General features: G+C 49.7%; 1 protein-coding gene and 1 non-coding gene across 4 annotated transcripts in view; both read left to right on the top strand.

Moving 5' to 3' along the window:
• LOC126517380 (uncharacterized) overlaps positions 1 to 24,430 on the top strand; it is a 147,965-nt gene that overhangs the window by 29,036 nt on the left and 94,499 nt on the right. The window lies entirely within an intron of this gene.
• LOC126518428 (U2 spliceosomal RNA) lies at positions 9,978 to 10,160 on the top strand. Its single transcript, XR_007596394.1, has one exon. It is a non-coding gene; the product is annotated as a U2 spliceosomal RNA (small nuclear RNA).

Raw genomic sequence — 24,430 nt, 5'->3', positions numbered from 1 at the left:
ACCGGGTCTTTTTACACCATCTTGCTGTGTTTAGAAAATTTTGCTTGCTTGGAAATTTGGGTAAAAGCTGAATAAATAACGTTGCAAGCACCTTTGAAGCCTCAAGCACAAATATGAGAGAAATCCGTATATTGCCAACCATTCCCGTGGTAGCGGGACATTCGTTACTGTTGCGGCTAGAATTCCCTCTGGTAATTTTTGTAGGACACTCTCTGGTAAGACTGTGGCCTCTGAGATTGCACCAGCCCGACTTTCGCTCAAGGTACGCCGCTGCGATCTCTGAGGGCACAGTTGACGCTGTCGGGGCGAGAGCCTGCGTACGTCACGTCCAACGTACCTCAGAGGCAGGCCCCACTGCGTGCGCGGCTACCCAGATCGTCTTGTGTTCGCTCTCCAGAAAGGCGTTCAGTGAAAGCTAGCTTATCCGCAATGGGCTTCTCTATGCGGAGAAGCTGGCTTCGGGGTTCACTTCATTTCACCGGTGAGAGAGGGACAAACTTGAATGAAATGCTGGAGACGTTAGCCTGGCTGATGACCTGGCATGCTGGGGGATAGTCATGATTACACTCACTGATTACGTAAACGCGCAGACACATACACTCGCAGCTGGTGACTGCTTTTATGCTGTCTGCACAGTGAGGAGGAAATTTCCGAGCGAATAAAAACAAAAATAGGTAGGAGCGCATACGACAGACAGACGCCTACCAGTCCTGACTGGCAGCTTACCGATGACATTGAAAGGAAAAGTGTACAGTCGCTGCAGTCTGCCGGCGCTAACACCTATGGGCCTGTAACTTGGAGCATAACCAAGTAAACTCAGAAGAAACCAAGCACTGCACAACCAACGACGGAACGAAAGATGATAGGCGTTACATTGAAAGACAGTTGCGAGAACGGGGTGGATTAGAAAGCGAACGAGGTTAGCCGACATTATTTTCGAGATTAAGAAGACGTCATGGTAGCAAGGCAGGTCACGTAATGCGCGGGGTGAATAACTGCTTGTCTTAGTTGTATAAATGACGCCGAAGGAAGGGAGGTGCAGTCGATGATTAGCAAAGTGCGATGTTGGGATATAGTTGGTGCACACAGTGTCGATTTTTGTAGTGCAATATGTTAGCGACGCTGACAATTAAGGCCACCTTGAGTGCAGATCCCAATTCGGCCCTAACCAATGCCCTCCTCGCCATTTTGATGAAGCATGAAGCTTGTTCTGACGTTTCTTCGGGAGGCTTGAGTCGGACCGTTATATCTACTCGACGAATCGAAAGAGACCGCTCTCGCATCATTCGTCGTCGCCCGTATGTGTCATCTTCCGAACGAAGAGTTACAGAACAAGTGAATGACGTGCTCACACGCAACATTATAAGGCCTTCCGCAAGTCCTTGGTGTTTTCCTGTTGTGCTTGTTAAAAAAAGAAAGGATGGTTCTGTGCGCTTTTGCACCGATTACAGGGCGCTAAACAAAATCATCAGTACGGATGTTTATCCAATGCCTCGTATCGACGAGGCTTTGGATACCTTACAAAGTGCCGAGTATATTTTCGAGCCTCGACTTGCGCTCCGGATATTGGCAGATAGTGGCAGGAGCCTGATAAAAAAAAAAGGCTGCGTTTGCTATATACACCTAGTGGCCTTTTCGAGCTTTGCGCGATGCCTCTTGAACTGTGCCGTGGTCTAAAATGGAAGGCCTGCATGCCTTTGTTACTTCGACGACATTGTCATCTTTTCGTCGAGCTTTTCTCCGCACCTACAAAGCCTACACGAATTTCTCACGTGTCTAGCAAAGGCTGGTCTGCAGCTGAATACTAAAAAGTGTTGATTTGCAAGCCGAAATATTAAGGTATCGGGCCACGTCGTCTGTAAATATGGCATTCAGCCTGATCCCGAGAAGATCGCTGCAGTGCTTCAGTTTCCGCCACCGCAACCACACTTAAAGACCTCCGCAGCTTTCTATGACTAGCGTCCTACTTCCGTCGCTTTGCCCGTGAGTGCGCCACTATCGCCGCTCCTCTTCGCAAACTTCTGACTCAGAGCGCGTCTTTTGTGTGGTCGGACGACTGTGAAGCCGCCTTCCGGACCCTGAAGCGATGTCTCACGTCAGGGCCAATGCTGCGTCATTTCGGTGCAACCGCCTCTACTATTCTGCACACTGATGCAATTGGAAATGGAATTGGCGCTGTCCTGCTGCAGCGGAATCGGAAGTCCGAGAAGTCGTGGCTTATGCAAGTCGTGCTCTGTCCCCTGCCGAGCTCAACTATACCATCACAGAACAGAAATGCCTCGTCATCGTGTGGTTCATACAGAAATTTTCACGCTATCTCTACTGCCAACATTTCACGATTGTGACCGGCCATCATGCTCTCTGTTGGTTGTCGTCCCTTGTCTGAACGTCTCGGCCGTTGAGTACTGCGCTTACAGGAATATGACTTCACTGTCACGTATAGGTCCGGCAAACAACATCAAGGTGCCGATGCTTTGTCGCGCTGCCCGCTTTCGCCAAACTCCCATGCCTCACCTTCGGTCTGCACGTCACCATCTGGCCACGCCCACTAGCCCGGTGCAGTCGGTTGCCTCAGTCTTCCTCTGAAAGTGTGAGTTGCCTCAGACTTTCTTCTGTATACTGACCTCGTCACCCTCGAGACCGTACGCTGATCGGCCGGCTCACTGGCTTAGCACGACCCCGCGACAGTCGCTTAAGACGACAACTTTCATGGTTTAAACTTCAGGGTGGCGCGTTATTTCGATCCGGTAACCGATGGGTCCCAGTCATATCTCGCTCACTCCCAATTTTTAGAAGCATTTCACGACGACGCTACGGCTGGCGACTTGGGCTTTCACGAGACCGCGTCAAGACGCGCTGTTTGTGGCCGGGCCTTCCCATCTCTGTCGCCATGTACGTTGGCTCCCGCGCGTCCTGCCAACACGGAAAGCGCTCGACGTCCCTTCCAGCCGGTCCTCTGCAGCCTCTACCGTGCCCGCCTACTCCGTTTTCGAATTTGTTGGCACATATTTACACGGACCACTCACGCCCGCTGGTCACCGCAGGATCGTTACCGCAGTGGACCATCTAACGCGCCACGCCAGTGTGAGCGCTATTTGTGCATATCGTCGTCGTCATTCGTACTCACGACTCATCATCTTTTGGCTCGTATGGTGCTCCGGCTCTGTCTCGTGAGGCGGCTCTGAAATAGAAGTATCGCATCGGTCGACGTATATACCTCTACCTCGTGACCGCATTTACGCACATGCTTTTCTTTTTCTATTTTGACACTCCTAATGCTCACGTATTAAAAGTATATATCAGGGTAAAGTTGAAATTGTGCAAACATTAAAGGACACGAACTTATCTTAGAGATTTTCTTCCTGAGAGGATTTGCTATCTTTGCTGTATGCAAAGATAGCAAATTTGAAAGTGATGAGTTGTATTCGTTTGCAAACTCGAGAAAGGCAGCAGCACCGCGGCTTGGGTCTTCTTGGGACTCCAATGGTCAAGCGGCAGCAGCTACGCTAGAGTTCTCTACGTGATTAGATAAGGATTGTGGTAGACAATCGAGCTTCTCGCAATCTCAGTGTTGTCCAGTTTTTTTTTTTTTTTTTTGCGTTCGTTATTGAGCCCCAACTTCTGTGAAATAGCGAGGGCGCGCATGTTCCTAGTGTAGTAAAAATGAGAGCTTCGTCGCAGCAGCAACCGCTGTGGCGTGCTGGGCCTAGAGAGGTGTACAGCGAGCCCCAGCTCGAGCGAGAGGTCGGGCAATGCGTGACCAACATTGCAGAAGCTGTGATTTGACGGCACGTTGACAGTCGGAGAAGCCGCGTTGACATGCATGTCGCAGTTAGTACCGAGCCCGCACTTCTTTTTTTGCGCCTCACGTGATCGGGGATGATGCGCCGAGAAGTCGCATCGCAGTCGGAGGTAGCTCGAGTGGGTGATTTCGCATCCATTGAATTCACGTTAACGAATAGCGCATCGAATCAAGGGGAAAATGGAGAAATCGTGTCGGTTGGCGTTTGCTGTCCTCCGCTCAGAGGTCGAGACGCGTTTGATAAAAGAAACGACAGGCGCGAGTTCTTTGTGAATGCCTTCGCGCAAACATTGATGGGGAAACTGCGGGTGCGTGGGAGCCCACAGCCGCGAGGAGATGCGGCGCTTTAGCGTCGCATTTCCTCGCTTCTATTGTTTCCTCTTAATGCCTAAGCCATTCTTTGGCGAGAACCCCAGTAAAATTTGTCTGTCACGCGAAAAGTGTAATGCCTTGTATCTGCACAAAAATTCGTAGTTTGCGAAAACATTTGATCGTTATAGTAGTGTAAATGTAGATGGTTGGCATCTTTATGAGTGATAATAATTGAAATAAGTTAATCAGAGAGAAACCGTTCTCGTCAGGCTGCCTTGAACACTTTACCGCATTATGGGTCTGTGTACAGAGAAGCCTGCTTTAGGGCTGCTGAGTATAAGAAGTGTGAAAATAAGAATAACTTATTGGGTACATATCATAATAGTTTAATAATAACAATAATAGATGATCAGGGATGTTAAAACTTTTGACCTAGTCGTCGCCACGTTAAGGCCGTAGCAAATAAAAAAAGGAAAAACTAAATAAAAAACGGAAAAGAATTCACGCACGAACTACTCTGGGAGTCACGTATGCCTAAGCATTGTGCCACTTGCTCATCTCCACGTAGCCCGGTGTCGTCATCAACCTTATGAAAGTTGATCCGGCCAGTACAAACGACAGCATTGCGGCGGCGTGAACTGCTGCGGACGGCGGCGCTGGGTTAATTGATGACGCAAGCAAACTACTGCAGTTGGCGGCGCTAGGTGCTCTGATGACGTTACGATCATTGTGAGCCGTTATTGCTCTTTAGCGCCTTATTCATCCGCGTCGAATCATCAGGTACCGAACCCGCCGTGGTTGCTCAGTGGCTGTGGTGTTGGGCTGCTCAGCACGAGGTCGCGGGATCGAATCCCGGCCGCGGCGGCCGCATTTCGATGGGGGCGAAATGCGAAAACACCCGTGTATACTTAGATTTACGTGCACGTTAAAGAACCCCAGGTGGTCCAAATTTCGTAATCAGAAAGTGGTTTTGGCACGTAAAACCCCATAGTTTAATTTAATCAGGTACCGTACGATCAACCGTACCCCAGCGGCGGCTGCGTATAGCACGGTCGTGGGGGCCGGATGTCGAAATCGATCTGCGATGTGAGCCAAGTGCGGTGAGTGCTGATAGCTTCGTGAGCGCTGTGTTCTCGCCGAGAGGCAGCGCGACGGTGAATTCGCTCGCTTCTGCGGGCGCTATTTTGAAAGCGATCGTTTTATGAAACGGACGGATGGTTTTCCTTGTTCGGTGAGAGTAGAAATGATTACGTATTAAAAAAAGAAAGTCCGCTGGGGTGAAACCGGTTGCGACGGCGTTCCCGCTCAGCCGATACGATCGCTTTGTAGGTGCCGTGGAGCTTCCTTGCAACTTATCTCCACACCGTCGAGTACATGGGTGTCATTTGTTTGGCACGGGAAAAGCGATGGGTAGGCGTGAATAAGCTAGGAAAAGCGTGTAAGCAATGGCGAAGTACCAGCCAAGCCAAAGAATGCTTACGCACTAGTAGACAGTTCTCAGAATTTCTGCAGCGTTGTTTTCGGGTCAAGCATTTACGTGGCCGAGGAATAGCAAATCTCTATAACCTGTCTTGTGGTGTTGCCTCTCCTATGTCGTCTGCTGTGCCACAGTCTGTCAGTGGCTGTGCTGCATCTCTGAGCTGGCTTGCCTTTAAGCAAAGCATTCCTTGCCTCTCTCGCGCCGCCTCCACATTTCATTTACCGCCTATGACCATGGGTGTGGCGTTTACGAACGCTTATCAGTAACGCATCGAAGTGGCCGATAGACCAGCGTGCGACCCCTGTGGATTTGAAGGAGCCAATGAACAGCTGTTGCGCACCTGCAATCATTAGTGATGTGGAACGCATGCCTCTGCAGACCGCATTAAACCGGGTGCAAACGAAACCATTTTTTCTTTGAAAGTCAAGGGCCACATCCGTCGTTCGTGCAGAGACCTATTCGTGAGGTAGCGCACCATTTTCAGCTGGACCAGCCGGCCTGTACATCCTGCTGCGTGCACGCGGTGTTCACTCTCTGCCTCTTTCTGTTCCCCCTTTACACCCATTGTAAGGTAGAAAACCGGACGCTCGTCTGATAGACCTCTCCTTGCTTTGTCTCTTCTTTGTTTGCACGAGTGCTCATCTGACTTCTCCCACATGGCGTTCTGCGTGGTCATTTGTTGCAGGGTAGCACGCTAGTGATGTTACGGCATCTCTGCCATTTCACGTGTGAAACACTCTCTAGAGTCTGTTTCTAGAGAGAAACAGACTCTCGGGCGTTGTCTGAGAGGACTTCTTGTGGCAGGGCGGACGTAGCGAAGAAGCTTCGTAATGCAGCTACAGGAGCCGCGAGCGATGCTCAGGTCACGTGACGCCTCTCCCTCCGCTTTTTGTACGCTTTCACGGCGACTAAGGTAAGTGCGACCGTGTGCGTCCCGCGAAGTCAGCAAGCAAACTGGAATGGAAGCTTTTGGCGAGCACTTCTGCTGTGTCTGTCACACGGTGGTAGTCTGGCATTCACGGCACTGCATGTCGCACCGCTTTCTTAGTTCTTTCTTTTTGTTTGTTTCAAGTCTGCGCCGCCGTACGCGACCTATTGCGCCACTGTTCATGGCTACCTTCTCTTGTGGCCAGTCACGCGTCAGAAAGTGAGGACCTGGTTAGCGTGGCATGATCACCTAAGCTACGAGAGTGAGGTTGTTGCAGTCATGAGGTGCGCTCGCTCTTTGTCCGTAAGACGGGAACACATCTCCGGTGAGTGTCCGCCTCTGTGACATATCGAATTGCCTTGTAAAGCATTTGTCGAGTGTTTTCTTGCCGTAGCTGTAAACGGTGGTCTTGACAAGGCTTCAGACAAAAAAGAGTACGTCGCATGGTGGCCATGGTTCCAGAGGCCAGATATAAACATATGCAAAAGGTTGCAGGTTCGTGTAGCACCACGACGCCTCCAGGTTTTCGGAGGTAAACGTGTTTCTCGACATGTGCCTGTTCTAAAAACATTTTTCATGGAATTTTTAATAAAAAGAAATTGGCAGTGGCTTAGCTCGGCTATGCCAGAATATATGTAGTGAAAGTTAAGGGATAGCATGGTCAGCCTTGGTTAATCTTGATTGCAAGTCCAGGTTAGTCTGGTTGTCTAGCTATGTTGCGGCGTTTAGCCAGTCGTTCGGCGCGCTGTTCGTCTGTTTCCTGATCGAATCGTTTCCTGTTCATCTCGTTCCGATGTCGATTCTAGGCCTCCTCCTGCTTATCAGAAATTGGCGCGTCCATACTTCCGCCTCAACTGTGGTTGCGGCGCATGCGAGCTCTCCTTTTCAATCCTCCGACATATTATCAGGCATGCGACGCAGCTGGCGAAGCGAGCGGAGGCGAGCGCAACGAGGAACGTGGCGTGACGTCATACCAAACGGCGGAGGCGGTGGCGCGGCGCTGCGCAGCGGCGGAACACCTGTGGCTCGGTGCTACTAGTGGCGCATGCGCAGTACATTGACTGGGGAGCGAGAGAGAGAAATATCCGCGGCGAGGCGCGTGTTGTGACGTCATGTGCCTCCTCGGAGCACCGCCACGGCGAAATCGCAAGTTCGCGGCCAGTAAAGCTTTCGCTTTAAAAATCGGAGAACACCTAGGCACTTCTTATGAGTTGTGAATGCGAAAGTATTAACGTCCAGTTGACCGCCGTTCGGCGGTCCTTCGAATTATGAACTCGTCGCGGTCAAGCGAGCGCGTTGACACGCCATGCGCGTTTTGACTTGGCCTTCACCGAGGCGCAGTTAGAGCGCAGGCGACAGCTCGCGCAGGCAAGGAACGTGCGAATGACACAACAGGCATCCAGAGAACAGCGTGTGCACACTGCGTCGCGTTGCCCTATCTGCTCAGTCGAGGCGCGCTCGTGACGTGGCGTCGCGGCCAATGCGAATCTAAGTGTTGTCTAGCTGGCACCATTGAGTTTCTCACTATATTGCCTAGAGGGAAATCTGGCGCTGCTGCGCTGTGGTATGCATGGGAATGCCGGTATATTGTGACTTCGGGTTGGCATCGTTCTCGGAGAGCCAGGCAAGCACTGTTCGGTCTGTCATAATGATTAAATTTCTACTAAAACAGCACGTAAAACGCCATGTTAGCTTTATTATTACACACAAACATGTTTTGTTTAACTATGAGAACTTGTTATTGCATGTACAAATATATGAAACGTAAAAGGTATCAGCGGGCCGCTAAAGTTGGAGGACAGACGACAAGATTAGTGCTCGCTTTGGAACAGTTGGTCGTCTGTTCTTGCTTTTTCTTCGCTTGGTTGTGCATTGGGGGTGAGTAAACTTTGCTGGAAGATGTAATATGCGTGGATGGAGAGATTTTATGAAGATTTGACTTTAAGAACGCGTTATTTGTGTTGCCATATCCACGTTTTAGACGAAGGCTCTTACAACACCAGCCAACACAAGCCTCGCAGACACATATACCGTCATTCCCATGACGGCACATCGCCCCTTAGGAAACTCCCATAGACGATGGCGCCAGATTTCCCTCTAGGTGTTATAGTGAGAAACTCTATGGCTGCCACAGACGCCGCCGGCTTTTTCACTCAGTGGGCTATTTGATGCTTTCGCATGAAAAGGCAAAGTATATTCCTCAAAGCATGACGCATAATGTGGCACTCCAGTAAGAATTGCCAATTTAGAAATTCCTGAATCTGTTTCTACTACAACTCAGTCAAAATAGCCAACCTATTGGCCACGAACGCCTCTGAGATGCATACTGGCGAAGCCACTCAAATCCAAAATGGCGACGAGCGAATGCCACGTGCAGCGGTGCTCCGCGACCTCGTTCGTTGTGCTGCTCAGTGATTAGTCGTTGTTTGCATCTTTAATATCGTGTGAACGAAGAACAGCCCAAGCACTTTTGTGCCAAAGCGAGCCTCTCGTTCGTGCGCTGAGGCCGCTGCTATTTTCACCGGGCAAGTAGGGCTGTGAACTGCACGAGTGCAGAGCGCAGCCAAGAGATTTATTCATGCTGTTACGAAAATAAACGAGAGATGCATCGTGTGCACGCGTGAAGAGAAGGTGCATTTCTTGCATTTCAGGTGGACTTCAGAAAGAGTGCTTGTCAAGAAAAGCGATTTTTTGCCTCCTGTCTGTTGGCGCTCGCAAGAAGCGCTGTCTTCCTTTTTGGCCGCAGTTACTCCACCAACTTTTGTTGCAGTAAGTGTGGCTAAGCTTGGAGTTTCTCCTGTACACCCAAGTGAATTCACAGTTCTTTCCATTTAAAAGAAAATCTGTGCCATTCCACTCTGTGGAGGTGGATGATCAGCCAAGCTATGCATGGGAGTCCCTTAATGGCCAACTGTCCATCGCCTTGCGTCAAGCGCCATATGCACATAAATGGAAAACGACGCGCGACTAGTCTCCACCACGACGTTGAGCCTCGCAAGATGACGAGGCACCGGGGGTGTACATACCCATGCGTTGCTGCAAAATATGGCACGACACCTTCTACTAACGAATCCCGGCAAGTTGAGCAGACGCGCACGTAACCGCACTCCGAGGGCACACACTGCTCAAACGTAGCCAAGGCGATCGTGCGCTGGTCGACGTCCCGCAGTGCAGTAAAGGTTGTGAGGTCACTCGAAAACCACAAGCGGCCGCACGCAACACAGGCCACACAAAATTGGTTTCCCACAAACTATCTAAAACCTGCGTGGGCGTTGCTCCGATGAAACGTCCGAAGTTCGCGGGATCGGGGCCACGTGGGCGGTTCGCATTTCTTTTCGCTTCGCGGTCCTGGTGGGAAGCACGCTCACGGGACCAACAGCAGGGCAGAGCGGAAGGGAAGGAGATACGTAAGCACTTGGAACGCCGACAAAGAGAGGGCGCGGCAGTACAAAGGTAGACTTTGCCAACGCGGCTCAAAGTGCGGTATCTGTTCTTATCAGCTTAATATCTGATACGGGTTGTTTGTGGACCTAAGATGTTGAACTTATTTTGCAAGCTGGCGGAGTGCTTAAAGCCTGCTTCACCTCCGCTGCGTATCGGCCCGGTATTGCACTATTTTCGGTGTCGGCCCACGTATGGGGAGAAATTCTCGATGTACACGGCTCGATATAGACGCTCGCAATTTTTTCCGGAACCTAGCCGTCCACAGCTTGTCGCTGTAAAACACGTGAACGCTTCGCTCTAACGAGCGCGCCAGCCTCTCACCCACGCACGCAACGTCGAGTTCTAACTTCACGTCGAAGTACGCGATAGCGAACATTCCCCCGTCTACTAGGATGCTGCTTCTTTGTCATTCGCACCAACTGTTGGCCCTTTCGCAGCTCGTGCTTGGTCCGCTTTTGTGCTGCGATGTGTATAGGCGGCCGGCTGGTTGCGATAACGTAAGCGCGTAGCCGCGCGAGCGCCTTTGCCAAGCTACCGCTTGCGTTTCGCGGTCCAGTGATGTTTCTGGCCACGTGACATTTGAACATAATAATCAGGCCGGGCGTTCATCGCCGACCGTCGCTTGGTACAGAAGCAACACCGACAGCGTTGATGTGGAAGCTCGCGTGTCGTCCGGTGTCTGATGGTTCATCGTCGTAATCTGGTAATTACAATCGCCTCAGGGCATCTACGTCCTGATAGCCTTTTCTCTGCCAGTAGATAGTGGTGCAGCCGTGTGCAGATAATTCGATTCACCATCGTGTCATTCGCGGTGAGAGGACTTGAGCCATTGTCTTCTCCGGGCCAACTATGCCAAGCTGTGGTTGATGGTGAGTGACGGCGGTTACTTTTCTTCTCAGTATATATATTTGTGGAACTTGTGATCTGCAGAGGGTACAGCTAGGTGAGCATGATCAATTTGTGCCGGCCCGAGTGTTGTAGAAGAAAGCGCGATCGGCGCCGTTCTGTTCTGGTGAGCACGTTAACAAAAGGAGAGATCCGACGCCGTAAGGCGGAGCGTTGCAAGGGACGGGAGGGTATTTTCTTTGCTCGTAGTGAGCCAGTACGGTTTGAGTGAGAAGCAATCGCTTAAGTTGGTCTAAAGTTTCTTGCTGCTGCGTCTCCTCCTATCTTCATGTTGTCTCCGGAAGGATCTCGTAGAGACAGCTTGCTATTGTTGTGGTGTGCTTCAGAAACATGTTGAAAGCCAGCATTCCAAGGAATGAGTTAGAGAGAGAGAGAGATGCAAGTGAGAGAAAGCCTCCGGTTTGCTACCCTGCTTTTGGGGAAGGGAAAGGGGAAGTAAAGACGGAAAGGAGAGCGGGGACAAAAATAACGACGTGAAAGAAAAAGGGGGGGGGGGGATGAGATCACTATAGTTTTTCTAATAGGCCACTGTCACGTAAGAAGGTCAAAAAAGCCTTAACGGACTTTTGGTGCGACGACCGTTCATGTCGGCATTCCAAGACTGTCTCTTCTGAAAGTGGCCTGCCGTCAAGACGTGCCAACACGGCCGCTAGTGACAGCCGGTGCGCGCTGTATCGAGCACAGTGGCAAAGTACGTGCTCTGTAGTCTCCTCGCCGCCGCAGTGACTGCAAGCTGCGCTCTCGTCCATACCGACTCGGAAGGCAAAATCTTGTAAAAGCGACACCAAGCCACAGTCGGCAAAGCACTGTTGTCTCGAGTCGAGAGAGTCCAAATGGGGGTCGAAGTCGAAGGGACGGGTCCAGTCGGTGCAGACGTGTGTGCTTTAAGCTTAGTGTGTTCCATAAAGATCTTATGGCTTCATTTGCAAGCATACAAATTTTCATTGCTGCGTCTGTTCTTGAAAATGGTATATACTCTTGGAAGCCCTCCTCATGTGCAAATCGTGCTGCTGCATCGGCATGTTCATTGCGAGGCGAAGGTTTAGAGATTTGCAGCCTCTTGTGAACAATTATAGAAAGTTGGGTTGTACTCCAAGATTTACACATGCTTAACTAGCACTATAGGAAGGCATATATAGACTCCGACTAAATTTAAGTCTAGCGCTATATGGGCTTCAGTTTAGTTGAGCTCTAGCATCGTCTCCTGCGTGCTTTCCGCTCTCGTCCTACGCCTTCCTAGCGCTAGTTAAATTTGTCTCAAATCTTGCGAACGTGTTCTAACCAGAATGCGTATTCTGCGGTGCTTTTTTCACCCATGGCCGTGTCATCTAAGCGCACGCAAACGCCTGTGTACAAGGCACCATAGTCTCCTTGAAGCGTTGAAATATTACAGATCCAACGCACGTGTTGGAATCATAAGTGAAGTGAGGCTTTGGTGGATATATTGTAATCAACATATGGCGATCCTCTGAAAGATCAAGTTGGCAATGATATGTATCCCCCGCTTCTAGGCCAATACCCCGCAGCACTGTGTATGAGCCATTGTATGGAAATAATCAGCGCTATCAACACGCGGACGTGCCTCTTGGCCAATTCCAGGTTGTTGGTATGTGCCGCAGTATGGAAATCATCATCATAAGCACGCCGACACGCTTCCTTGCCGATGACCCGTTGTGTGTGCCTTAGTATAGAAATCAGTCGTGTGTTGTGTGTCGTAGCACAGGAAATCGTTATCAGAGCTACTCATCTCAGACCTAGTTGGCTTTTGCACAGCACATACCGACCACTTCTTGGCGGACTTCCCGTTGTGGGTACGTGTCGTATTATGGAAATTATCATAATCAACACGTGGCGACGGTGCGAGCGCGCCAGTTGGTGTTGGCACGAGAGTAGTGTACTTGCAGTTGTGGCCTAATGGTTAGTCCATCTGGCTTCTGTGCAAGCGGGCCAAAGTTCGCATCTCGCCGTCAGGCGCGCTTCGTTTTTTATTTATTTTCTCACGTGAGGTTGGGTCCAATCGTTCAGAACCCCACCAGCGATTAACCGACCCAGCGGAACCATTGGAAAGTAGGCAAAGAAAGCTCCGCTTAAAAATTGGCCGGTGCTGCGGAAATTCCAAATGTGCACCGTTTGACCTTGTAGGTTCCTGTCGGCGTGTCTCAGCTACCTCCAGAGTTCATTTAGTTTAAGGTACGCCTGCGCTCTATTCAGTGTGCTGAAGACATTGCCTTCCCTCAAATGGCGTCTTTTTGTGAGAGTCTGGTAAACCGCCTTCTTCGATACCAGGTACAAGGGCAGTCGTGACCTCTGCACAGTGGGCCGTTTTTCTGCCGGTCAAGAAGTACCATAGGCGTTGCCCAATCAGAATGCTCAGCGTGTTCGGTTATTGCTTGATTTTGCGGTCGATTGATTTCGTCTTCTACAGCAGATCGCCGAGCAAAAGGTACCGGCCGTGCTTTGAGAAGCTTTGGTTCTGGCTCCTTCCACAAGCTCGAGTTGTACAGCGGGACCCTTGTGTCCTGGGATTACTTCGTTGAACAGTGTGGCGGTCGCCCCCGCAGGCGACCGCCGCTACATTTGTTCGGGGCGGCGGAGCGGTCCCAGGCTGCCGACCTTCCTGGCTGGACGGTGTTTTGAGCGTGGTACTTCGACGCGGCCACTGGGATTGGGCGCGTCCAATCCGTGCCAAATCCACAAGCGGTGGTCTTCTCGCTCGGTGGCGCGTTAGCTGATCGTAGCCTACCCAGGACAGGTTTGTGCCTGTCCCGGAGTTTGGAAACAAGTTAGTCGACTGAGTTAATATCTGCGATTTCTCGAGGAGGTTGCGTCCTCGAGAAATAATATTCTCGAGGAGGTTGCGTCCTGCTCCTTTGATAGCCAACAAGGTAGTGTGCAGGTCCCATCCTTGTGTGTTGCTTCCAATGTTGCACAGCCGAGCACTGGAAGAGACTGGCCTGACCGTTTGCACAGGAGAACGTTGTTTGCCTGGGGCCAGTGGAGGGTCCTGTGTACTTGGCTCTGAGCGTAGTCTCACTGATGCGCTTTTACGGCCTTCACCGTAGTCAACTTTGAAGCCTAAGTACCTGTCATCGGTGCGTAGCTGGATCATGACTTTATGTGCCCTATATGTGCCTACTAGCTAAGGTGTTGAGCGAGTACGCCTTGTTCGCTGATTCCCGGTGATTCACAACGGATGCTGGAGCCGCCGTCAAAAGTTGTCGCGGAACTTAGACACTGTTGTTACTTTGAGCTATTGCGACTTGCCGCTCCTCGATCCACGACATTTCGGCGTGTGTGCGTTTTTGCAGTAGTTGCGCGAGTGTCCGGGCTGTGTTGGGCGTCGCATCGCCCGAAGCTCTGATTCTTTAAATTATTATTATTGTAATGATTGCCAGGCTTCCTTGGTTTTGCATATAGAAGGTACTTGCTTTAGTTTTGCGAACGTATTTACGTTCCCCTTTCACGTGCTTCTGCTGCGTTCTCGATTTGCAGTGTGAAGTTGGGGGCCTTCTGGATCGCCACGTCCTTATCTGCGAAAGGACGTTGTTGCTGTACCGGTTCGTTTCTGAGACACCAAACAAAACCGCCAGGCAGCTTCACGTCGAGAGGTAGCACTTATCGGTTTCACAGCCTGGTGCGCGGTGATCTTGGAATTGCAATCCCCTGCTAGTTTCTCTAGTCCCGTGGCGTAATCAGTGACCGTTTTGTCGTGGTCACGGCCGTTGAACGTGTGCCCCGCAGAAGACTTCAGATGGTTGTGGGTTGAAATTCGCTTCGATCAGCCTCCGTGGCCTCGCCATAGTTCACTTGACTTTGCTGCTTAGTGTCTTCGTTCGTTGCTCTCGTCTTTGGAGAGACGCATCAAATTCTTCAAGTGAGTAAATGTGTGAACATTTTCCTGAATATCTGTTTCTCTGTGGAAATAATTGTGACCCCTTCCTTCACCAGTAATTTATTTTATTTGCATTCCGGGAGATACTTTGCCACCGCGTGCCTCATTCGGTGGCGGAGCCTGATTTACAGGCACCACTCCGTTTTGAGCTCGCGTTGGCGAGCCGATGGGGATAACGGTTGTTGTCAGACGTACATACTGCGACTTAAGGAGGCTGGTCCAGGAATTTGTCGGAATTACTGTCAGTTGGAACATTGTTCGGTTTAATTGACTTTTCAGGTTCCACGCGCCAGAATAAATGCTTGTTCAGCAAGAATCATTCGTTGCCGTTCATAGCTCGTAGTTGTGAAGCCCGCCGTTGTTGAATCAGCGTTAGCGGGAAAACTTCATGGGCTGTCACTTCTTAGCTTTTGATATATTGATAAAGTCTAGGACAGACAATAATGTTTTTCAGCTATTAAGTGAATAGCCAGATCAGATTTATGTCGTGCGTATGATCCCGTTGACAAAATAGCAAACGCGTCACATGCATCTCTGCTCATGCGCATTTTCTTACACAATCATAACTCGCGAGAACTAAAATATTTAATAGCTCTGTGGCTATTGCGTTCCGGCTGCTGAACACGAGGTCTCAGGTTCGATAGCTGCACTTTCATGGCGGCAGAACGCAGAGACGTTCGTGCACCTAGATTTAGGTGCACGTTTAAATGATTCTGGGTGGACAAAATTAATCCCGAGTCCTCCACTAAGGCTTGTCTCATAGCCACGTGTTCTTTTGTGACGTTAAACTCTATAAAACATGTAGGCATATGAATCCGCACCCACATTTGAATGCATTCCCATTGAATACGCCCGGGCTTTTGAGATTTGCGTCGCTCCTTTTCTCTTTCGACTGCCGAAACGTCTTTAAACATCGTCGCTGGCTTCCGTTATATTTCTTTTACCTTCACATTCGCTGAGGGCGTCACGACGAGTGGAGCCGATCACGCCGTCGGCGCGTGCTTCAAAGGTGGACCAGGACTCGACTTGCTTCGTAGCTCCATCCTCTTTCGAGGTTGCTCGCCTGCCATGCCCCGAAACCACTACTCCGTGGCCATTGGTAGACGCAGAGGGGTCTACACGGCGCGTTCCACCCCCAAAATGTCATGGTTGTCGCGTGTTTATTCTCGGACAAGCCGCTTGGTCTCGATGTGCGTCGTCTGCTACCCGAGCCCGTCGTCTGCTCGAAGGGGTGGAGTTTTGAAAAAAACTCCGGCTAGGAGGAGGGACTAGTCGAAAGGCGTGGAGCTTTTATAGCGACGCCCATTCCTACAGGACCACGCCCCTCGTCCCCATCCACCCTTGGCCCCTCCCTCCCATTCGCGAACGGCGTTACTGCGCACTTCGGTAATCACACCTTACCTTCCCCAACCGCGCCGTTCGCACAGCCGGCGCCGTTATCGTTTTTTTTTTCGTCTGCTCGCCGGGGCCGCCATGTCCACTGCCCCGCGGAACAGCGGCGCGTCTTATTCTGTTTTGTTTTTCCTTCTCTATAGCGTCACGTGATGGCCTGCTCGGTTCCTTTTATGCGCGCAAATACTACGTCATGTGCCGCTCGAATAGGGCGACGCACTAGAAAAGAGCAAAAAGAAATCCCTAAACCCAACGTTCGTAAAGATTCCCGTCTGGAGTCTGAATGGGAAGAGCAGACGACGGAACGAGGGATAGTAGCAGACGATCATATGCGATGACGTCAGCCTAGCGTCCTAGGGAACGATCGGACGTGAAAGCGGCTCCTAGGGAAGGTTGGGAAGTTCCGCGGTTAAACTGTCTGCCTCTGGATTAGACGAGGTAATCTTTTCGCGATGCATAAGTTTTCCGTTTCTTTTCTTCTTTTTTTGAACTCTGCGGTCGTTGTGTGGCCTAGGTGGTTACCAGTAACAGCAGTAAATATTGATCATCATTGATGCAAAGCAAGCTCTTTGAGGCAGGCTATGTTTCAAGCTAAGATTGGAAGAACAGCGACAAAAAAAAAAAAGTAATAATAGCGGGGTAATAATAGAAAGCAGCTTACCGCTGTCGTGTGTGTGGAGCCCAGTGGCTGTTGGGGTTGCGCTGGTGAGCTCGAGGTCGCGCGTTCAATTCTGCGAAGTCAGAACGGATTAATTGTAACTGACGCGTAAAAGAGGCGAGGACTCAAGCAAAGAAAGCGACAAGGACGCAACGCTGTTTCACGACTGAGAATTTATTTCAACGCCAGCGTATGTGCCAAAGTGAGTTTTATTCAGTCGTGAGAGCGCCGCGTCCTTGTCCTATTTGCCTGTCAGGTGTAAGCTTTTAATGAGGACGCGAACAAGTGAATTACTGGCCGAGAGCATCACCAGAAATGAAAAACGAGTCATTTCCACTATTGTCGACGGAACGCCGAGGATCCTGTCAAGCTCGTTAGTGACTTCAGAGAAAAAGTGACAGAGTGCCCCTAATAGTGATGTCTTAATGCATATCCTCCCTGTCTCCACTGCGAGTACTCACTGCCTCTATGTGCAATAGTTGCGAGCTGGTCGAGCAACCAATAAGGTGGACTTCTCTCTCTCTCTCCCCCCCCCCCCCCTCTGGTCTCATCCGAACATGAAGTAAACTTAACGGAATCGGTCGTGTGTAGCAATAAGCAGCACATTGAAAGGAAACGCAGCCACGTTCCTTAATACGCAGTCCAAACTGGGCAGAAGCTCGCAGGAAGATGGGGGTCGAAGGGGGGGTCGAAGTGGGGGTCGAAGTGGGGAGCAGTGGTCGAGCAAGCAATGTCGCTGGCGCCAGCGTTTCGACAATGTGACCTACTTTGTCAGGGCAGAGCCACCCTGACGAAGACAAGTCCACCTGAATGTGCAGAAGTGTTCGATTTGTCCGCAACTCAATGGCCAGTTAACATCATTTTTCCTTGCCACTATACTGGACAGATTTAGCGAAGATAAATCGCGTACAGAAATGGGTGCACCTTGACTGAACGGGATAAGGTAAGGCCTTGACGGTGCCCTACGCTGGCAACTGTGATTGTAGCGCTTGTAGTTGTGAGTGCAGCGCCTCGTCTGTGTCCTACCGTAATCTCGCGATCTGTATCTTGTGCCGCACGTTGAGTTAGGTAAGAGGCTCCACACATGCCGCTGGCGCCGGTGGGTTATTAGCACAGATAAAGCTACGAGGTGCTGCAGAGACGGTGGCGGTGATGGTAGAGAAATGGCAGCACGCGGCTAAATCTCTGCCGTCTTTCGCCGTCGCCATGGTAAATGGTGCCGAAGTAACGAAGATAAATTGTGCATGAGATTGTGCAGACCGATTTGAGTATTTAAGCTGCCGAGTTGACGTTTCATACGTGGGTGGAACAGAACTAGATATCGGGAGAACTGCAGGGCAGCTTGGCTTGAGACGCCAGGTGTGTAAATAGTAACCTGTTTGTAATCACGCAGTTCACAGAAATGGCCAAGCGAGAGGACAGGTCGACAGGTGTAGCCTTCCTAGATGTTGGCGGTGCGTACAACGACGTAAACACGAACAGGGTGGAGCACCCCGAGCACTGCAAGCGTCAAGGAAAGCACGCCAGGTTTTTTTTTTTTTATTATTTAAACGCGCGAAAATAATACAATTCAGATAACATGTGAAGTGCTAACTAATGCCGTGACATTAGATATCCAGAAAGGTCTGCGACAGAGTTTACCGTTGTTATCACTCCTTGGTATACGTGCTTGATAAGCATGGAAAGGACACTGCCGGAGAGTACGTCAGGTTATAACTCCTATATACGAGGGGGGGGGGGGGGGGGGGGCATGCTTTATAGCCGTCGTGTAGCCAGTGGACAAGGGAAAGGAAAGGGGAAAAATGTGCACAATCAATCGACGATGGTTGTCGATGTAGGCGAATAGCCGAACGCTTCCAGAAAAGCTATTCCCATTATTAAAAGGATGGTTTGCTTGGCGGCGTTGCAGGGAGTATAGCAGGGAGGCAACAATTTAGGTTTGAAATTTAGTGTTAGAAAATCAGGTGTTATGGTGTTCAATGAAAACAGTGAACAGACAGTGGAGATACAGGGCCAAGAAATACCTCGGGTAACAGAATATAAGTACCTTGGTATGTAGATAAACGAAGGCAATAGATATATGGAAACACAGGAAAAAACCATAACAGTAAAGGGGAAGAGAAATGCAGCCATAATGAAGCACAGAGCGCTATGGGGATACAATAGGTACGAGGTCCTCCGAAGTATGTGGAAAGGTGTAATGGTTCCAGGACTTACTTTTGGAAATGCAGTTGTTTGCTTTAAATCAGGGGTACAATCAGGACTCGACGGGAACCAAAGGTCAGTAGGTCGCCTCGCATTGGGCGCTCACGGGAAGACTACAAATGAAGCTGTGCAGGGTGATATGGGCTGGACTAGTTTTGAAGTGAGGGAAGCTCGCAGTAAAATTGAGTATGAAGAACGGCTGAGGAATATGGAAGAAAGTAAATGGGCTGGGAGGGTGTTCAGGTATCTGTACTGGAAAAACATTGATTCACAGTGGAGGAAAAGAACTATAGCTTACCAGCAGGTATGCGGCCTGTATGGTGGGCAACACAGCAACAAAGAAGGTCAAGCGGAAAGTCAGAGAGGCTGAAATCTCATGGGTGGCGGCAATGGAAAAGAAACCTGCCATGAGTAACTACTTAAGAGGAAAAAACGAAATCGGGAAAGAAACCATTTATGATAACTCAAAGGGAAGCTCATTACTTTTCGAAGCGAGATCGGGATGCCTTAGAACACGCACCTATAAAGCGAGATATAAGAAGGAGGAAGAAGCATGTGCTTGCTCCGGTAAAGCTAGGGAAACGACGGAGCATGTTTTATTAGAATGTGAAGACGTCTACCCAGTGGTCGATTTAGGCACCACTGGCCTCCTTGAAGCCCTTGGGTTCAGCCGAAGCAGTGGTAAAGCAAACATGTCCGTAATAGGCATTAGTAAGAGGCGATTGGAGGATTGGTGGAAGAAAAGTAGTGAAACGACAAAAGACGGAGACGTACAAAAGCACAGTTCGCAATAGGGGATCAGAAAATGTGGGCGTGGTAGCTCACAGTGTTTTTTTTTTTTTTTTCATTGTTTAACCTAGGCAGGATATTAGGCAGTAGAGTAGCAAGAGCTTGGTGGCGCAACCCACCGCCCCGTTCCAAAGGGGACGCTCATAACATCCATCCATTCATCCATCCTTAGGTTGTCTTTGTTTCACTGGGTTATTTCGCGGAGAACAGAGCCGTTACCGAGCGCATCTGTAGCGGTCGTACAGGTGAGAGCTATAACAGTCGGTGTTCGGCAGGGAACGCGGCCTCGAACTCGCCCTTATGCGTCGGCGCCAAGTCCAACCTCCGGCCACGAAACTGGGTGAAAGAGCTGAAGAACGCGAAAAAAGCTATGAGCTTTACAGCTGTGTAGGAGATGGAGCGGCGCTTTCCTGGTAATGTACGCAGATAACACTGTTTTGTTGGTGAATCATAAGAGAAAGCGATTGCGGAGGGGAAGACAGTGTTATTGTCTGCAATATATGAGAGAGAGATTGAGCTTTTTGCAGGTATACGTGAAGAGGAGGTCGAAGATGGGAATTTGAGTTCAACGCCAAGAAATCGCGCTTTGTGTTGTTCAGTGATACGACTGATCAGCTGGTCGCAATGCAGGCAGATGATATACGTCAAGCTAGGTACAAGTAAGCGCAAGTACCTGGGAATGTGCGGTTCAAAGAGGGCAATGGGTGCGTACAAAACACGAGGAGGTAATGAGCTAAACGCAAGACAAACGGGGCTGTGATGAAAAGCCCGCTATGGTGATTATGTACGATGTACAATGTGCATATACAGGGACAGCGGTTTCTTGAATTATTTGCTATCTTAGTGTCGGGCTTAAAGGGACCCGGAAACGATTTTGATGATCTTGTACGAACGTGCTGAGTCGTTAGGGTAGGTCTTTCAGATCACTAATGGACGCATTTAAGCGCTCCGCGTGAAGCGTGTTATTATAAGATCTTAAAAATGGGCATGGCCACCGATCGCAGTGGCGCCTCTCCCCTGTTTTCAGCCGCCTCACCCCAATGGACGCGTTTGGCTCCACTGACGTCAGTTGGGAGAGCTATGCGAGTGGCTGCCAAAGTCGCCGGAGCGTAGTCGTGAACACGTTGTCTTTCGAAATGTTTAAAACGTCTTGCACTTGTTTACAGCAATATTAGTTTGTTTGGCTGGTCTGCGCCACCAGGTGGCTGCAGGATGTGCGGGCCGATCAGCTCACTTACGTCTACGTTGACGCTCCTTCATCATAGTGGCAATAGTATGGAAGGACTTTACGCCGAATATCAAAGACATATCAGAAGGCAGACATCTTACGGTAATTCGGTGGGCAGTGCTCCGCTGTTCGAAGCTAGATCAGTGTATCCCTGAGAGAGCGCATTTATAAAATACGTTCCGATGAAGTCGATCTTTACGGAGCGTGCGGAAGGGAGTGAGAAATCGTTGAGCGTGGTTTGGTAAAATGTATGTTCAGCCACTACGACATCTTGAAAGCGACTTGCACGTTCCCCTTCGTATTTCTCGCAGCAAGGTGACCAAACGACCTCACAAAGGCTCGGCCTCACGCCAACCTAGAATCGGACTTAACAGAAGCCTCGTCCTATGAGGCTTACGTGCTTTCAAGCGACTTCACAGCAGCATGCAGCGGCCGTCAGGCGACCTCACTTCGACCTCATCTCAGACTTACCAAGGTTGAGGTTAGGCCCCCAAAGTCAACCTAGTTTTGTGAATATGAAGTCGGGTACGCAGTGTCCAACTTTACCTAGTGTTTCCTATGCATAATCCTCATGGTGTAGTACATCTAACACCAAAGGTTCAAAGCCATGACACAGCGAATTCGGCGTCATACTTCGTAAATATCTTTTTTTATTCACTAGGGGCTTTTCGTTGCGAGACATGTACCGTCAGTGCGTCGAAAGAAAAGTTTAGAAAAGTTTCTAAAGATATACAAAATGTATATAAGAAGAAATTATACTACGTACATCGGACTCATTCTTTCAGAAGGAGCAATCGTACAGCTAAACAGATGCAGAAAACTTTCACCTCGAAACTCGACCTCACCGAGGTCGAAACTCGACCTAGCCTAACCTCCAACTCGCACATAAGTTGAGGTCAGTATTGCTAGTCTCACTCGCAGCATTTCTTAACGGTAGCAAACCTTGCATCACTAGGTGAGGTTAAGGTCCAGACTTCGTTAGGTTGCCCATCTTTATTGGGGCTCATCAGGAGACACTCGGAAGCTGGCCGGATTCGGCGCGACCTTATTGCGAACTGTATTATTATTACTATTATTATTATTATTATTATTATTATTATTATTATGCAAAAATTCATTGATACATGCTATTAAAGAAACGCATCAACACGAAGATTAAGTATGCTCTGGCTTGCTTGCATATGTGTTGCGTGAATAATCGGTCTAGATATCCAACCTTCGGTCACGTGAACAATTCATAACTAACCATTTTCGCGCCTCTCGCATTGTGTGTCTTTCTTTTTTTTTTTTTTTTTTGAGGACAGTGCTGAAGCTTTTCACGAAGCATTGAATACACGAGATATTGAATGGTATCTGATATATTTAGTGGCACACGGTGTGTCTGCAACAAGACTAATTGGAACCGGAAAGTCTTGTAGCAACAACTATCGAAGAAAAGCTATAAAGAGACAAATGAATGGCACTTTGCATCTGTTACTGCTTAGAATAAAAAAAAGCATAGGGAAGACACTCGTTTTTAATACATGCTGTGGTTTATTGCTTATTTCACAAATTTGTTGCCTCTCCTTGTCAAGTACGTGCTTTACCTGTCACTAAGCTTGGGCTGGTCTCAGTCACACATATTCATACGTATAGCTTGATGGTGTACAGGAGCCCAGCGGTTTATCCCTTGTGTAGAGACCTGGCATAAATCACGTATCGTTCACGAAAATAAACAGATTAATTTCAAATCAATTTGTAGCTGCCCTGGAGTAGTTACAGCTCACTTATCTTGTAAGGTTTTTTTTTCTTCTTTCCGTTGTATTAATTTCCTATGCGTGTCTCGTTGAGTAGCGAATCCGGTCTAAAAAAGTGCGGTGCTGCGTGCGTAAGCTACTGACGAAATACGGAAAATAATCGTTCGGGAAAATAATTTAATCTACAAAATCTGGCGATCGTACAGCACTACGGCTGGTCGGCATTGACTTCCCGAACGTACAGGTACTTTCTTCAAAGTCAAAAAGTGGCGGGGCTTACGCCCGCTATCACGTGTAATTAGCCGCACTCTCCACCGGGTGCAACATTTCCAAGCTGTACCCTTCAGTGAGGGAAGCATATGCTCGCCACTTGATGTGGACTTCTCCAGCTTTACAACTAGAACGCTCACATCTCCTGCAAGCCGGCCCCCAATACAGTGTCTTGTCTAGCTTTGATTGTTGGGTGCACAATAACAGATGCCCCAAAGCAATTCTTGAAATCGTATGGAACGCAGCCGTTGAGCCATACATACAGCACACATCAAACACTATGCCTTATCACAACCCTTCATCGAAGGATAAGGTCATCTATAGCACAGGTGTTTGGGATTCGTGTCTCACGAAAAAAAAAAAGAAACATGAAATTATAAGGCTTCGCTGGGGAAACGTGCATGCGCAGTCGCCGGATTGGTGGCTTAGTGTAGCAAAAGAATATTGTTGTACGAGCGCGAAGTCGAAAAAAGCTTCGCGTGGTGTCAACCGATACCCGCCTCGTGATTCACTCTCTGTTACCGAACTGCGCCGTCGGATATTCCCGTGGCGTCATCGGCCACGGGGAAAACCTAGGGATGCCGTAGGGAGAGCTTGGGGAGCGGAAGTGGGAAAGTGAGGAGGAGCACGTTTGGGAATGGGATTGGCGAGGAGGAAAAAAGCGAGCGAACGCTAGGGAAACGGGACATTGACCTTGAGGGACGCGCGGCGATCGACAACCGTGCGAAACTGCGGCTATCCCGTACTGCTGCTCTCTGCGACGACAGAATGCGAAACCGAGGCTGCTTCCCTAGGGTCTAATCAGCACGCAGGCGGGCAACAGCTGCACGTCTGGAAACCGTCGCTAGGCCAGGAGCATTCTTGGTTTTCTTTTCTCCTTTTCTGTTTCGGCACGTAGGCGGGATGGCGTGCAACATAGGGAAGCCACACGGTTCTTTCGCCGTCTGTCGACGAGTGGAGGAAGTCCCGTTAAAACGCGCGCTGTCTTCGCCGACGAAGTTGGTGGCCATGTTCGAAAGAGGGCGCTTCCTTGGCGAGAGGATAGTTCGCAATTGGTGGTGAGAAAACGTGGTTGTGGGAGTTCATATTGGTGTTTTTCTTTATTTCTTTTTTAACCTAGGTAGGACATTAGGCGCTATAATAGCAAGAGCTTAGTGGCGCAACCCACCGCCCCGTTCCAAATGGGACGCTCGTAACATCCATCCATCCCATCCCAATAGTGATCGGTGTGCTCGTCACGCATTCTGTCCTTCTGGCAGCAGCGAGAGACCACGCTCGAACATTAGGAAAGGTAACACAGCTGACAACGCGTCTAGTTGCAGACGGCACAGAGAGTTTCGCTAGCGGTGGTTCTGGCACTGCGATCGGTCACCTGCACATGTGAAGGA

The sequence above is a fragment of the Dermacentor andersoni genome, chromosome 11 (assembly GCF_023375885.2).
Source record: "Dermacentor andersoni chromosome 11, qqDerAnde1_hic_scaffold, whole genome shotgun sequence".
Lineage (NCBI taxonomy): Eukaryota > Metazoa > Arthropoda > Arachnida > Ixodida > Ixodidae > Dermacentor > Dermacentor andersoni.
The sequence above is the reverse complement of the archived record's forward strand: the minus strand, read 5'-3'. Positions and strand labels throughout refer to the sequence as shown.